Below are 18,036 nucleotides of genomic sequence, written 5' to 3'. Positions count from 1 at the left end.
TTCAATTTGCAACAGTCATGAGCTGAAAATTGTGTGTGATTGATGAACCAAAAACGAAAATGATGTCCCTTTTTCATACACAGGAAAGTCTCAGCCAGGAGGAGGCCGTGGAATGTGGCAGCCAGGAGGTGGTGGGGGTAAGTGGCAGGCAGGAGGTGGCCGAGCCCAGTAGCCTGCCCGAATCCCAGGTCCCTCCCCTCGGCCTTCCACAAAAAAGTGCCAGGAAGAGGAGTAAGCTGAAGGAGGCAGCAATTGGCCTATTTCTGAAGGCTACTGCGGCCCTCAGAAACCCCCCAGTGTTCAAGATGACTATGCCTACATGACAGCCTGCAAAATGCTGCAAATGGAGGAGGGTCAACGCCTCTTATGTGAGGAAGTTATGTTACAAGTCCTAAATAAGGGGTTGAGGGGCGAACTCACAAGCCAAAGCCACGTTTGTGAGTTCAACCATGGTACTCCTCCTCCTCCACCTCCTGCCACAACTCCAACACCAGAGCCACAGCCTGGAAGGAAGCGTCTAAGGAAGACAAGAGAGTGATGGCCTGGGTTCAGTCAGGTCTGGCAAAAGACGCAGGCTGTGGTATGACCACAGCCTGGGGACAGATATGTCATCTGCTGCTGTACCTGATCTCTTGTAGTCCTGGACCGGATTGTGCTCACTATTATATGGACTCCTCAGGCCACCAATTTTGACTGTAAAATAATTGATGTGTGCCCTGGGGTACAAAGGCTTTGCAACTTTGCAGCAGTTTCTCCAGCGTTGCCTTCCTCTTTATTTTGTTATGACCCAAAATAAATGGCTATTTCTTTTTCACAAATACTTGGCTTTGTGTTTTAGTTCAAAAAGGACAGTTTGTTTGTTAGTAGGCAGGTACATGTCAAAAATACAAGGTCAAATTAACAAGCGACACCAACCAACCTCCTTGAGGTAAAAAAATACAAGATAATAATGGTGTTGTGGTAACTTGACACACAAAACAGGAAATAATATTATGGAGAGCAGTAGAAAAAAATGCAGATCTTGATAAAAAAAAGAAAAAAAAAACATTATTATGGAGATGTGACGAAAAACAAAATTAATATTATTCATGAGATCACGAGAAATAATAAATAAATCAGTTTGTGAGAACTCTGTGTGAATATGGTGAAAAGAGGATGTAGGTGTGGCGCTGTTCTAATTAGGCAATATACGATTTCCCCTTTTGTGGTATTTTGCTATCTTTGCACCCTTTGCAGTGTACCAGAGCATGTATTATAGGAATGAGACAGTATAGGGGAAAGGGACCATACCAAGGGGATAGTCAAAAAAACATTTCTTACAGTAAAAATCAATTCTTATGCCCCGTACACACGGTCGGATTTTCCAATGGAAAATGTCCGATTGGAGCGTGTTGTCGAAAATTCTGACCGTGTGTGGGCTCCATCGGACATTTTCCATTGGATTTTCCAACACACAAAGTTTGAGAGCAGGATATAAAATTTTCCGACAACAAAATCCGTTGTCGGAAATTCCGATCATGTGTACACAAATCCGACGGACAAAGTGCCATGCATGCTCAGAATAAATAAAGAGATGAAAGCTATTGGCCACTGCCCCTTTTATAGTCCCGACGTACGTGTTTTACGTCACCGCGTTTAGAACGATCGGGGCTGGAGGAGTTTCACGCATGCATAGTGTATATAAAGCCTAAACACGCGTGCGTCGTACGTACGATCTGTGAGCGGAGGACGAAGTAATGGAAGTGACGATCGTTATAACGAAGGTGCAGTTTTAAGTTGGTGGATCAGTGGCCTATACTGCTTATAGATTGAGGCCTATATTGGGTCAAGATTAGGAGAGTTTCGCCTGACATTAGGGTTTGTCTTGTGTTGTGTCTTGCAGAGAAAATGGAACAATTCAACGATGAGGACTTTATCCCCATATTCATTGATATGTACAGGGAGCTGCCCTGTCTGTGGCAGGTAAACCACCCCTTTTATAATAATAAACCAAAGAGGAAGGCAGCGCTGGATCAATTGCTGGAATTTGTGAAGCCGGTGATCCCCACGGCAGACATCCCCTATTTGAAAGCCCTAAATGGTGAAATGAGGAGCACTTATAATAGGGAGCGCAAGAGGGTCCAGGATTCCCTGAGATCAGGAGCTGCAGCAGATGACATTTATGTTCCCAGGCTGTGGTACTATGACAGACTGCATTTTCTGGCAGGCCAGACTGAACCCAGGCCAGCACTCTTCAGTCTTCCTTCAAGGCTCACCCCCCCCCCCAGTTGAGGCTTACGACGACCAACCTGGGCCTTCCAGGTAGCAACATGTGGAGGAGCCCAGCTTGAGTCAGGTATAGCATTCTTCAAAATATTTCTGTTTGTCAAATTAATGATGTTAAATATATGTTAGTTTTGATAACTAATTTCTGATTTCACAAAGTGTTTTACATATCAATAGACAGTAGTGGCCACAAATGATTGGGAAAAGAATGAAAAATGCTGGGATCAGAATGATTTCACAAATACTTGGCTTTGTGTTTTAAAAAGGACAGTTTGTTTGTTAGTAGGCAGGTACATGTCAAAAATACAAGGTCAAATTAACAAGCGACACCAACCAACCTCCTTGAGGTAAAAAAATACAAGATAATAATGGTGTTGTGGTAACTTGACACACAAAAGAGGAAATAATATTATGGAGAGCAGTAGAAAAAAATGCAGATCTTGATAAAAAAAAGAAAAAAAAAAAAACATTATTATGGAGATGTGACGAAAAACAAAATTAATATTATTCATGAGATCACGAGAAATAATAAATAAATCAGTTTGTGAGAACTCTGTGTGAATATGGTGAAAAGAGGATGTAGGTGTGGCGCTGTTCTAATTAGGCAATATACGATTTCCCCTTTTGTGGTATTTTGCTATCTTTGCACCCTTTGCAGTGTGCCAGAGCATGTATTATAGGAATGAGACAGTATAGGGGAAAGGGACCATACCAAGGGGATATTCAAAAAAACATTTCTTACAGTAAAAATCAATTCTTATGCCCCGTACACACGGTCGGATTTTCCGATGGAAAATGTCCGATCGGAGCGTGTTGTCGAAAATTCTGACCGTGTGTGGGCTCCATCGGACATTTTCCATTGGATTTTCCAACACACAAAGTTTGAAAGCAGGATATAAAATTTTCCGACAACAAAATCCGTTGTCGGGAATTTCAATCGTGTGTACACAAATCCGACGGACAAAGTGCCACGCATAAATAAAGAGATGAAAGCTATTGGCCACTGCCCCGTTTATAGTCCCGATGTACGTGTTTGACGTCACCGCGTTTAGAACGATCGGATTTTCCGACAACTTTGTGTGAACGTGTGTATGCAAGACAAGTTTGAGCCAACATCTGTCAGAAAAAATCCTAGGATTTTGTTGTCGGAATGTCCGAACAAAGTCCGACGGTGTGTACGGGGCATTAGACTAATGGCAATTTTTGTGCTAGAGGTAATAAAATTCTGGGGGTTATGGGGCTGATTTCGTTTTTCTGAGTGACATATGTAAAAAAGTGGTGGAATGGTGAAATATGTTGGAGTGCTATATCCTCTGCATGGAGCCAGCATCCATATTACACAAAAAGGAGATGAGGTGTACAGATAATGTGTCACAAATAAGTATGTGAAAAGTGAAATAAATGATCAATAAATAAATAAAATAAAAATGAAATAAAAATAAAAATATGTAAAAAATGTGAAAATGTGTGTTACAACCTCTGGCAGGTGTTTGACATCCTAGATTTAAAATCAGAATGTGTACATCAAAGATGTAAATTTAGTAGTAAAGAGTGAATTGAATTAATTTAAATAGAGAAAATAGAAAGAATGTGCCAAAGAGTGAGCTATTTAAATGGGTATGTGTTGTACCCTCTGGCGGGTGCTGACCAGTGTGTGAAATATTTGCCCTCCTGGATTAGGCCTGGTGTAGTGATGATGATCAGTAAAAATTTCCAGAGTGATACTGAATTCTTATTTGCAATACATTATAACATAAATACAGTGACTTGTGCTTTAAAAAAGTGTCCTGTGCATTGCAGAATTTGTTTCATTTTGGGAATATAATTGATCCCAGAACGCGTAAATTATTACCCTTCTCTGAACTTCAAACTAAGTATGATATGCCTCGCCAAGCATTTTATAGTTACCTACAAATCCGCCATAATGCCTTGACCATAGCACCTGACCTGCAATTTTCCTCCCTAACCCCCTTTGAAAACCTGGTTTTAGCGGGTTTAACCCAGAGGGGATTAATCTCTGATATCTATAAAATTCTAAATGCTTACTCACTGGATGTGCAAGGTAAGCACCTCTACATAATTAAGTGGGAGAAAGCCCTCAAGGAGGAGATCCCCACGGAACAATGGCGGGTGATATGGTCTCAGGCAGCGAAAAGCTCCATCTGCACATTATATAAAGAAAACGCATACAAAATAATTTTCTTCTGGTACATGACCCCAGATGTACTCCATGCCATTTACTCTACCAGCTCAGATCGCTGCTGGAGATGCTTGGGAGCTAGGGGTACCCTCCTCCATATTTACTGGGAGTGCCCTCTAATCTTTACCTTTTGGAAAAAGGTCCAGCAGTTACTGACTAATCTTCTAGGAATACCAATCCCTATGACCCCCAAATTCTTCCTATTAGGTTTATCCCCACTAAAGATCTCCAAAACCAACAAGAAATTAGTGCGCCATATTCTAACAGCTGCACGATGTCTCATTGCATTGAATTGGAAAAAGAGATCTTCCCCTACCCCTGAGGCATTGTATACGAGCATTAAAGATGTGTAACTGATAGAGAAGATGACGCCAGGATGCAGGACAGATTGGAAGCCCATGACAAGGTCTGGGAGCTATGGCACCTTCGGGAGGACTCTTTATAACCGGATAATTGAGCTACTCAGGTGACTTTACCCCTCTTCTCTCCCCATTCTTTTCTATTTCTTTACTCTTCTCTCTCACTACTTATGCTACATTTGTTATCTTGTATAAGACGTTTATTCTTAATGTGTGATATTAATATGTAGACGTGACTATGTTAGACAAGAAACCGCAACTACTTTAAAATACACTAAGGAAAATATTCCATGTATGCGTGTACATCTGACTTATATCACGAATTGTATTCTTCCATTACACCTCTTTTTTGTAATGTAAAATTTGATAACAAAATAAAATAAAATATTATTTGGAAGAAAAAAGTGTCCAGTGCTTGCTGAAAATTGATTGCTTAAAAAGTGAAATCTTAAAGACTTCTTCATTAGGTGACAGCCAGTGATTCGTGCTCCTTATCCGTGCTCCTACTGTGAATTCACTCACCGAATGGCCTCACCCACCCCAGGGGTACTGCGCGTATCACAGTATCTGCCACTGTGTAGCAATTCCTGGAGCCCCTGGACCATGCTTATGGTGTTTGGCAATGTTATTATTCGTTTTCCATGTATGAAAGAGAAGGGATGCCCATAGTGTAAATCCGTATTAAAATATGTTTATTTATTAAGAAAAAGAAGTACTCACATTTGGTATAGGTAAAATAAGCATGTAAACAATAGAAAGAAAATGGATGCTGTCAGAGTCCTATTCTCGGCAGACCGGAAGTGACGCAAAACGTCGTAACCTCGCCCTACACGTTTCGTCATCAGACGTCAACTGGAAAATACAAAATACCACAGAAGGGGAAATCGTATATTGCCTAATTAGAACAGCGCCACACCTACAGCCTCTTTTCACCAACTTCAGTATACTTTACTACTATTTCTGTAGGGGCAGCAGTTCATTCTTGCAATCATTTCTATTTTTTTCTTGTACTTATACCTGCTGCGCGGATTTACCCACAAGCTTTTTCTGTGTGAATATGAGCAGCAAAACAACTTAATTCTTCAAGCATTCTAAAGAAGAAGAGAATGCGCCGCATTAAACTATTTTAAAAATTGCAGCGTGACAAATGTGCTATCTCCATTACGAACGGTAGTTATACCAGACCGAGCGCTTCCATCTCGTAATTTATTCTGAGCATGCGTGGCACTTTGTGCGTTGCAATTGTGTACACACGATCAGAATTTACGCGAACGGATTTTGCTGTCAGAAAATTTGAGAACCAGATCTGAAATTTTGTGCAACAGAAATTCCGATGGAAACTGTCCAATGGAGCCTACACACGGTCGGAATTTCTGACAAAAGGCTCCCATTGAACATTTTCCGTCGGAAAATCCGACCGTGTGTACAGGGCATTAGACTCACATTTTTCTAACTAGACGTCATGTAAAAATGTGTGAATCTTGGCTGAAAACACTGATATATAGACCTCATATAGGATGTGTATTTCTATGTAGTTTTGTTCAATTACTATTATCTCCCTTGTAATTCATTGGTGTTTGTAATGTGAACATGCAGTGGCGTAACTAGAACCTTCAGGGCCCTAGTGCAAAAAACCATGAAGGCCCTCCCTGACCCCCGGCCAGGGCCCTTCTCTCCGAGCCCAGTGGTGGAATGCGAAGGCCCAGTTGCAAGTACAACCTTTGTAACCCTGGTAGTTCCGCCGCTGGTGTCAGCCGTTTTTTACTTTTTGATATTTTATTTCTTTATTATTTTTTTCTTTTTATAATTTTTAGGGACCCTGTTGGGGATTTTTGGTGAGCTATCAGGGGTCTAAGTAGACCTCTGATATTCCACCTTTGAGACAGAGAAAGGAGATTAAGGACACAGCCCTCAATCTCCGTGTCTGCAGCCTCAGCTGCAAAGAATAACTGGGCAGGAATTCCCGTACATTCACAAACTAAAGCATAGTAAACATAGTTTACTATGCCACAGTTATGAATGGACAAAGTTGGTGATCGGTGTGGATCACTGACTCTCCATTCAGATAAAGAAGAGGCCACTAAATTACACATTTACTGGCCCCTTCCCCACTCTCCAGCTGGCGGCAGAGGGGAGGCGGTAACCCAGCAGTGCTGTGGGGATTGAGGGGGGGGCAGGAAAGAGCAGGAGGGCAGGCATTCAGTGGCTGCAGGAAGAAAATGGAGAGATTGATTCCTCTATATGCAGCTGTCCCCACCACTCCTCCTATCCATGCGTACGGGGGGCGTGCACGGTCCCCTGCAGAATGGGGCAAGGTCACAATTGCAACCCCTGTAGCTAGGCCCCTGGGAGCACATTAGCTTTAAAAGTAGATCTAAATCCAATAACTAAAATCTCTTCTTAAAAATAATACCTGAGTATCTTGTCATTAGGGTCCTAGTTCAAGTGCTTCCTGTAATGAGTGACAACTGTCTCCCAATTGTACACTTTCATTCTTGCCTGTGCCATGTGCCCCCCCTGGTGAAGGCTACAAATTGTTGTGCTGACACACGGGTTGATTTACTAAAGGCAAATAGACTGTGTAATCTGCAAGTGCAGTTGTTCCTGAGCTTAGTAAATGAGCAGAAGTGCTGCTGACTTCCGTCATCCAATCATGTGCAAGCAAAAATGCTGTTTTTTAATTTTCCTTGCACGTGATTGGGTGTTCTTTGCAAAGTGGAGCTTTACCTCATTTACTAAGCTCTGGAGCAAGTTTTTTGAATTTAGTAAATCAACCCAACATTGTGCAGCCATGGTCAGCTGTTGTCACTATCAGGAAGCCAATCCAGAGCAATGATGTGCCCGTTCTGGAGAGCGTATGTAGACAAGAAATGGCTGAAAAAGGCTGGAGGACGTGAAGCAGCACTGAGATGAAAAAGTTTGAAAAATAAAGTATATTAGTGTTGTGATCTAGGCTGTTTAGGCAAGTTGGTAGTAATACATTTATTTCATAGCAAGAAAGTGTTTTTTAAAATGTCGTAATATGGTAATTACCATATTTGCTCTGTTGATTCATGTGAAGTATGCATTTTAATGATAGGTCTACTTTGAGAATGCATGTCTAGATTACCAATGTAAAGTTTATAGCAATTCGAACTGACAAGTGTACAAATGACAGTGACATTCATGGAGTAATAAATAAATAATGCACTGCAAATAACATTTTCAGATATATAAAGGAAAAGGTCACCACTAGATGAGAAAGTCAGTCTTGACAAATCACATTTGCCTCCGCATGCTGAAAGCCAATGCAGATTAACTGTACATTACAGGTAATGGAATTGAAGCTGGAAGCACCTAAACCACGTTGCAAAGCCTGAACAAGCAGGATGGAGCCAATGGCCAATATCCTGTGCCAACTATAGTAATTGACACAAAACAGTGAATCTTATCAATGTAGACAAAGACTCTACTGCACAGTTGTAAAGTAATGAGCTGAATATCGGTGCTTAGGCTTGTGTCCCATGAACATCAAAATAGCAAGAAATGCCGGCAACATGATTGCTTCTTCCTACAAATCTTTATTGGGCACTAACAGCAGTGCTACATCTAGCATGAGGAAGGCTCCGGCCGAAACGCGTTAGAATTATAGATGTAGCACTGCTGTTAGTGCCCAATAAAGATAAAGCAATCATGTTGCCGGCATTTCTTGCTATTTTGATTTAGTGAATCTTAGGCTGACTATAGCGGGCCTAGTCATACCCTGATACAATACTAATGCATGAATAGGATTTGTTGGGGGTATCCCAAGAGGCAACAGTGACAATTATCAATTTTTTCGATACAGCCAAGTGATCTTGTTTATCATAAATCATATAGTATGCTCAAGCAAGATATATAAACCTTTGCCTCAGACATTGTAGAGTAGAAAAGGAAGACAATTACAGTGCAAGCTAAAACAACAAAACTGCAGTATAAATCAGCATCAAGCTTCAGCATTAGCTTAGAAGTCTCTTGATGAGGAAACTTGTGTTTTAATCTATCAGAAACAGCTGCAGTTGTTGTTATTCTTTTTCACACATGTGCTGAGACGTGTTGAAATAAAAGTACAAAGTGAAATCATAACATAGAATTAGGTAATTTATTTTTGCAGAAATCGTACACAGCTTAACTTTCTAAAGCTCAATATACGGCAAATATAAAAGGCATTAATTAATTCAGCTCTATATTAATTAATACTTATATAAATCCCTGCACAGCAGAGTTTAGACTGGGAGAGGGAAAGGCAACACAAGGATCCACTCAGTTGTGCTGCAGTGCTTAAGGACTAACAAGGATCATGCTAATAAATCAAGTGACCGAGAGATGAGATCATCAGTGTGCTTCTTCGTCTGCTCTGCAGCACAAAAATATCAGGTCTCCTGCCCTGCCAAACAGGGATGGTCTGTGCGGTAGAGCTGCGATTGGATGGATACATTTACAAATCACTTGAGAGCTATCATATATCTATTTCATCTTTGTATTTAGTTATTTGCCTTGATTTCCAGATTCCACCTTAAATTCACTCTAGTGTCATCAGCACCATTTTGATTGATATAATCAGTGGCACTGAACTCGCAGCCATGTTGCAAGAAATAAAAACATAAGGCATCCCTATTCAGGTCAGGCATTTTTATTTCCTCCATCTTCAATATTCTTGACGGTACTACTCTTAGAATTTAGCACCGGGATGATATACTCTATATAGTTTTGGTTGTTTTTGTCTAGACTATTGTATGAACAAGCACCTTATTGGCTCCTGAAGAAGTGGATCAAGTTCATGAAACGCGTCGGAGTTGAGTTTGCTTTAATACACGTCTTGCTACATTGCACTGGTGTTTTTTTAACTGTTTTGTATTATACTGAATATTATGTGATAAAGATGAAAATCCTTTTTGTGAAACTAAATAAATGATGTTTTTAGACTAATGTTGTGCCTCAAAAGTTCAATTTTCCTTTTTTTTTTGTTTGTTTTCCCTTTATATATACCTATTCAGGTCAGATAAGGGGCCCCAGATAATCATCAGTGTACAAGGATGGACCCCCTCCATCCATGGCATTATTTCCCTTCTACCCTTCCCTCTCCCAATTGATTCCCTTATCATTATAGGCCTGTGTAGAAGTATACAGAGTAGAGGAACAGATTTACACAGCCGGCCTATAGTCTTCAGCTAATTTGGGTAACCAAGCCCAAAAAATGTAGATACCCTTGACATGGAAAATAGTCAGTAGGTATCCTCAACCTGACCATATTATCAATTAAAAAAAACAACAACAAAAAACAGCATTTTAGCCAAGACAGTTGGCTTAGTGTTTTGTTGTTGAAGATTTAACAGTTTGAAAATATATGCATGTACATGAAGGGTGGAAATATTTATTCAATATATATGGAGGACGTATTTTATGCTTGGTTCTTAAAACAGACCTTCGGTCATTTTTTTCATCTTTCCTTCTATTAAATCTTCTACCCTTGTTGTTTTAACTTTGGGTGCTAAAACATTTTTTTTCTGCCAGTAAATATCCTATACAACCCACTTCCTGTTTCTTGTCTGGTAAAAAGCCTAAGCTTATGACATCATGCACAGCTCTCTCTCTCACTCCTGTAAGAGTTTGCCAGGAAGGGAGGGGGGATGAGTCATAAGAGGGCCAATGAGAGCTGTAGGGCTGCAGAGCTGGAGGTGTGCCTCTGTGTGTCTGTGTAAATCCAGGAAGTGAACAGGCAGCAGCTTTAGCTGCCCACAGTTTAAATGGCTGCAGCCAGACTCAGTGGAGCGAGATTTCAGCAGCATATTTGGCAAATACAGAATCGTAGTATATATGAAATAATATGCAAAGTGGTTGGAGGGAAGCTTCAGAATGGCAAAGATGTATTACAAATTATGTGAGCAGACTGTAGTTCCTTTTTAACTGCTCTTCTGTGTATATTGTTGGGTCCCACCTGTCATGTGCTTTACTGTTCTTGCTATGTGTTGCAGTGGTATTTATTGACACCTAGTGGCAGTGTGGTATCACAGCAACTTGTTTATTTCTTCCATTGTCATAGTAGACAAATTTCAGCCCTCCAGCTGTTATGGAACTACAGGGCCCATCATGCCTCTGCCTCATGGAGTCATGCTTGTGGCTGTCAGAGTATTGCAGTGCCTCATGGGACTTATAGTTCCCCAAAAGCTGGAGGGTCAAAATTTGCCTACCCCTGGTATACCCCTAGCCTCCTACTTACAAAACTCATTATCTTCTCATACCTTCAATAGACTGGAAAAACATCCTATGTACTGTGTTTTACTGTGGTAAAATTGCAATGGATTCAACTTATGTGTCTTTTTGAAGAGTTGAGCTGCATGTGGATTCTGCCAAATCAGCAAATGACCATGCTGTCTGCACAGACTGGGTCTAGGAGGTATGTCATTGCATATACTGGCATTAAAAACAGAACATACATAAACCCTAACTTCTCTTGTTTGCTATCTTTTGGTTTGTTAAGTACTGTACTGTATATTGTTGAATGCGTCATGTTCAATAAGTGCAAAATAATACCTGTTACTTCCTATGCTCTCTGCTGACTGTTATCAGTTAGCATTGTTCACAGTTTGTCTGTTATGCACATGAGAAGAGAAGGGAGTTGTTCTGTAGACCTAACACACTTCCTGTACTAGACAAGGATCATGCTACTCCTCCACAGATACACTACAGCAAGTGTTGCCTCCTTAGGAAAGGAAGTGTGTTACTGGCAGAATCACCAGGTGAAAATAAAACAGGGGAAAGAAAACTAATGCAGCTACTGCATCTAAGAATGGTAAGCTAAAATATTTGATTTTTATTGTTCTTAAAATAATTGTAAAGGAAAATTTTTTTTTAATAACAAACATGCCTGTACTTACCTGCTCTGTGCAATGGAATTGCAGAGCGGCCCCAAACCTCCTCTTCTCGGGTCCTAGCTCCTCCTATCTGTCCAGTGCCCCAATGGGAAACCACTTTCCATATGGGCACTTGTAAGTGCTCGCTCCCGAGCCCTGTTGCTGCATCCATTGACACCTGCTCCCTCATCACTGGAGTTAATTGACAGGAGCAGGAGCAAATGGTTCCCGCTGCAATCCATCTGCTCCAGCACATGTCACTGGTTTGGATCGGGCTCAGGTAAGATTAAAGGCGGGGGGGGATCCCGGAGCTGAAAAGGTTTATTACCTTAATGCATAGAATACATTAGAGCAGGGGTCGCAAACTGACAGCCCTCCAGCTGTTGCGGCACTCCAAGTCCCTTGTAGTTTTGCAACAGCTGGAGGGCCACCAGTTTGAGACCCTTGCATTAGAGGCTTTAGAACCACTTTAAGTTTGGAGATCAATAAATGCATGTCTATGACCCATGAATCACAGAAATCACCAACACATCATATACTCAAACGAGAATTTATTAGTCATGTAGCAAGCAGTGTGACATTTCAGAGCTCTAACCAGCTCCTTATTCAGAAAAATACAGATTGCCTGAGGAATGAGCTGAATAGAGCTCCAAAGCTCTAATCAGCTTGTTCTTCAGAAGTTCCGGTGTTCAGGATTGGGCCCCAGAAATCAATCCTGTTCTCCGGTTGTGCAACCACATTTATGCAAATGACTGTATATTTTACTGTGACACAACATTACACAAAAATGCAAGCATTCAGTGCTTGCATACGTTTTAGCAGCCCCTTCCTAATTAGATTGAGATGTGCACTTTGATTGGGCTCTTTATGAGACTTTCAGGTGATTGGTTTTAATCCCTGCAGGTTAATAGGCATGATGCTATGATGCCACCACCAGCACAATTCTGTAGATACAGTGGACTAGTTCTTCTTCAATTTTGCTCTTTTTATGCTTAAGATCAGTTTTATCCAAGCATTTATTGATTTATGGAGGGGGGAGGGTGCTATTTCCTTGAATGGGTCACATTTGGCAGCACTACTGGCTGCGGAATACGATGGGGGAGGGATAATTTTTACCACGGCATGTGAACCCCCTCATCTGCAGCCTTTGCAGCTCAATCACGTGTTCTTACCAAGCCCCAACTGCAATTCAACATGAGCCCATAAATAGTAGGCCATCTCTGTTCAGCTCTATTGGATCAATATTCTAAAGCAGTTTTCTTAACTGTCCTGCATGATCATCTACCTACAGCTGTTGGCAATGTCATACTTGACCCCCTAATCCTGGAGATTCACCATAGCGGCCAGTGAGTAGTTCGATTTACACTGGATCTGCAAATAAGAACACCATTATGCTGTGTCACACTGAATCCCCAGATTTAGAGATTCACTAAGGCTGGGTTCACACCTCTGTGCGGAGCAGCTCACATCAGGGGTCCAGTGCCTCCCTGTTCACCGTTTCAGGTCTAATTTTGGTCAGACTTTTTGGCTGAATTCAGACCTGAAATGGACCAGAAGACGCACAGGACTCTTGTGCAATTCACTCCGCAGCCGCCCCGGAGCTGTGTGAACCAGCTCCATTGAGAGACGGTCACAGGCACCTGGCATGCGAATGGGATGCAGGGAAATCCGCATCCAATTCGCAATAGTGTGAACCCAGCCTGAAGCTTTCACCACCCTGCAAATGGGGAGTACGCTGTAGAATGTTACTTTACTTCTGGTCAAAATTGAAAATCTCTCCAATGAGGCAAAAAAAATTCTAGGCGCAGGAAACTGTCAGAAGTGGCGTGTACCACAGGTCTATCTGTGCCACCTGCGCCCGTTTCTATTTCAGAGTTAAATACAAACTAACGCAGGTCTGCACCTGATAAAGAGGGAATGCGGCAGTTTTCCATATAGAAAACTGCCGCAAATTCCTGCCAAGTGCGACCTTGTCCTATGGGGTGTGAGCTGTCAGCAGATCGCTCATATCCCTCTTACTGCCCATGCAGTGATTACACTACACGTGCAGAGCCAGGGTTAACAGCCCCCCTGCTCTGAACTGAGCAGGGGCAGGGACAGCAGAAAGATTAGAACATGCACTTCCAGCTCTCCATTCTGTGTCAGTCACAGCCACATAACAGAACTGATCGCTCCTAATTAACAAAGGGCTTATGGCTCTTTTAATTAGGAGGGGCACCTGCTCTATGTTCTAAGTTTAGAAGAGTTCTGCAAGAATGTGCTTGCACAACTCTTTGTTAATTTCTCCCATTGTTACTACTGTTAGGAAGGATTATAACTATTGAATATACAGTACAATTAAAAAGACAAAAAAGTGGGACTTTTAAGGTGCCAAAAAAACACAACTTATCACATAAAGTAAAATATATTCATAATTTTTATTTAATAACAAATTTAAAAGATAATAAAAGTTTATCACATCAACATGCGATTCATACAACAATGCGGCCACTTCTGCTCTACATGTTTCGCCTCATAAGAGCTTCCTCGGGAGACTTAAGAGTGCTGCATATAGTTGATATAGTTAAAAACCAGGACTTGATGTATCAGATGGTGATAAAATCACCTTTATTATGTTGGACTAGGTTGTAATCAATTGGTTCTCCTTTTCAACTGAAAAGGGTATTCAGCTGCTGGAGATGAGGAAGGAGGGAGAGCAATGGTGGTAAATACAAGATAAGGCACCCCAAATGATGAAAAATCTGCGGGAATCCCTTCTATTGTGGATGCTTACAGTGCTGTGAAAAAGTATTTGCCCCCTTCCTGATTTTTTTTTTTTTTTTGTGCATATTTCTCACACTTAAATGATTCAGATCAAACACATTTTAATATTACACAAAGATAACCCAAGTAAATCCAAGATGCAGTTTTTAAATTATTTAATTTATTAAGGGAAAAAAGCTGTTCAAACCTGCCTGTGAAAAAGTAATTGCTACCTCCCATCCTGAATCATGAATGAACTGTGATTAACCACAATTTTTTGGAAAGAGCCATTTTGGGGAGAGCCATTATCCACAAATGGAAATAACTTACAGGCCTCACTTTCCTCAGGTAAGATCAGTGTTTATGATTCAACAATAAGAGACTGGGCAAAAATGGCATCCATGGGAAAGTTCCAAAGCCAAAGCTCAAGGCTCATCTCACATTTACCCAAAAACATCTTGATTATCCCCGAGACTTTTAGGCAAATATTCTGTGGACTGATGGGACAAAAATTTTACTTTTTGGAAGGCGTGCATCCCCTTACATCTGGCATAAAACTAATACAGCATCGGGGGGCGTGTCCGAATGGCGAGGTGAATGGACGCACTGCAGAGGAGCTCTGTCTAGCCCTCTGCAATCCACTGCCATCCGGCATCCACAAACATCAAAAACTGCCCCAAAGCCTATCTAATAACCACTGGGCACTAGGAGAGCCTTTTACTGAGGACATTGGAGCAGATTAGCCGGCGGACTACTTTGTTTTCAGGCCGCGGCCGGCCTTCTACAATCTACAGCCATCCGGCATCCACAAACATCAAAAACTGCCCCAAAGCCTATCTAATAACCACTGGGCACTAGGAGAGCCTTTTACTGAGGACATTGGAGCAGATTAGCCGGCGGACTACTTTGTTTTCAGGCCGCGGCCGGCCTTCTACAATCTACAGCCATCCGGCCTCCACAGACATCAAAAGCTGCCCCAAAGCCTATCTAATAACCACTGGGCACTAGGAGAGCCTTTTACTGAGGACATTGGAGCAGATTAGCCGGCGGACTACTTTGTTTTCAGGCCGCGGCCGGCCTTCTACAATCTACAGCCATCCGGCCTCCACAGACATCAAAAGCTGCCCCAAAGCCTACCTGGTAGCCACTGGGCACTGGAGGAGTCCTTCCCTGAGAATATTTAAGTAGATTGGCTGACGGATTGCTTGTTTTCGGGCCGCGGCCGGCCTCACTCCACAGACGCCGGCCGCCATCTTGCGGCCTACGAGACACACAGAATCCCCGGTCTCGGGTGCCGCGGAGGGCGATCGGGGGCCCTGGGGCCGGGAGGGCTGTATCCGGAGCGGAGGGGACACCAGACAAGGCAGAGAAAGCAGGCACTGGATGCTTGCGGCAGACCCGAGGCCTGTGAGGCCCCCAGCATCACCGCATCTTGGCGCCACGACCGGAGGTAAGGGGGTCATATAATTCACCCTCACTTAAAGTGGCCCCCCCCTGGGCATATCTGACAAGTTTATAGCCAGCTCAGACCCATCGCTGACCCCGGTAACACTAGAGACTTCCAGTGACGGCCGCCATCTTACCATCTTGCGGCCTAGCTTACAAGACGGGCCCGCACTATCAGAAACTGTGCCCTGGCTGGACGGTGCTCTCCCCCTTGAACCCATACGGTGTCCCAGCCTTGCGCCCATGTTAATAGGGTGACACCGCTGCTCCCGCAGGCCTGGTCACCCTCCCCAGTCCCCCTCATCTCCGTGGAAGATAGGTTTTGATGGAGAGAGACTAACTATGGATGGCTGAAGACCCGCACCCCTGAGTCCCGTGCTATCCCGACAGCTACAGGCTATTTACATAGCATAGCACACCCACATAATACATGGCGGCAGCTAGCTCACACTCCACGGAGCTTACCGACCCCCAACAAGGCACCATACAGAGGTATCTACTTAGAACTACGCCGATTGATCCCCGAACTCCCAAAGACAAGATGGCACCCGGCCGCAACCCGGGGAAGACCAAGCCTCCCGCCTCAGCAGCAGCTCACACGGCAGAGGACAATAATGAGAGACTTCAGAATTCTACGGGAGAGCCCTCAGCCTCCTCCACAAGGTCAGTCTCATCGTCCGACACAGGCACCGGGGAATCCCAGTCTGCTACGCATCCCCTATCAGGAGAACCCATTAGATCGGAAGCTGCTGCCCTCCTCTCTGCCTTCAGAATGGATTTCGAATCCTGGGCAAGCAAAATGGAAGATTCCCTCCACGTGGAGCTGAACGCCCTGAGGCAACAAGTCACAGCTAACGAGGAAGCAGTATCGGTCTTAACCACGGCTCAGGATGACCACGAGGCACGTATAACAGCCCTTGAATCCTCATCCGCGACACATCTTAGGCGCATACGTCACCAGCAACTCCGCATAGAAGACAGCGAAAATCGCAGTCGCAGAAATAACATTAGACTGCAAGGCATACCGGAGGCAACATCTGGAGCAGAATTGAAACCCACTGTCATAACTATCCTCAATAAAGCACCGGGAAGAGAGGCAACATCACCAATTGAACTGGATCGTGTTCACAGAGTAGGAGGACCAGGGGGGGCCCGAGATGGTCGCCCCCGCGATGTTCTATGTCGGGTCCACTATTACACTTTAAAAGAAGAGATCATGCGAAAGGCATGGAACTTGGGTCCTGTTGACTTCTTTGGTGCCCCTATTCACCTATACCCTGACTTATCTCGCAATACGCTGTATATGCGTAGAGTGGTGCGCCCTCTACTTGACCTTATACGGCAAGCTGGAGCTACCTATACATGGGGTCACCCCTTCAGCATCAAGGTGACACGGGGCGGCAACAGGTTTACGCTCTCTGATCCAGACCAACTGCCCGACTTTTTCCTCTTTATCGAACAAGATCCAGTGGAAGTTTTGAACTGGTTAGACCCTCCAGAGGATAGATCAGGCCAGGTGGGACTTGGTCCACTTCCACAGCGCCGCAGACGTCCTAGGTCCAGATCAGTTTCCTCTGGCCCAGGGATAAGAAGACCTACTTCCCCAGAAGATTAACTCAACAGTTAATTAGAGACTGATGGCTTGTTTTGTCTCCACTGGTTCTTTCCCTGCTCTTTGCCAATTTACAATTTGGCTGGGGTTCGGGTGAGAACATAGATTGGAGTCAATCTTATGCCTCTCATTATGAAGAGCGTCAGGTAATGCGAATGTCTACCAATGCTATGTTTTTGTGTTTTTCTTTTTTCCTTTTTATCTGACGTTTTTCTAAAGATGTTTTGCATTGTCTCAGATTGATTCCTCTCACCTTCCCATGATGATATATGCAGTGGGGGAGGTGTAGCGGGAGTGGGGGGATACCTTCCTCGGAGGGGGGTTTGGTACCCGGTTTTACTCGGTCTCTGCTACAGAGAATATAGGGTTTAAAGGACGTTACACATGGAGCAGAGGATTGCCCCCATGGAGGGATCCCCCACTCTCCCTGCCCTCCATATACCCACCCAATTGTCTTGGCGCAATAACTTTCTTTATATACATGAGACAATGCAATAGTTTTATATATACCTCAGGGTTACTTATTTAAATCCAATGCAC

This window comes from Aquarana catesbeiana, linkage group LG01 (assembly GCF_042186555.1).
Source record: "Aquarana catesbeiana isolate 2022-GZ linkage group LG01, ASM4218655v1, whole genome shotgun sequence".
Classification (NCBI taxonomy): domain Eukaryota; kingdom Metazoa; phylum Chordata; class Amphibia; order Anura; family Ranidae; genus Aquarana; species Aquarana catesbeiana.
This window is presented reverse-complemented; position numbering follows the sequence as displayed.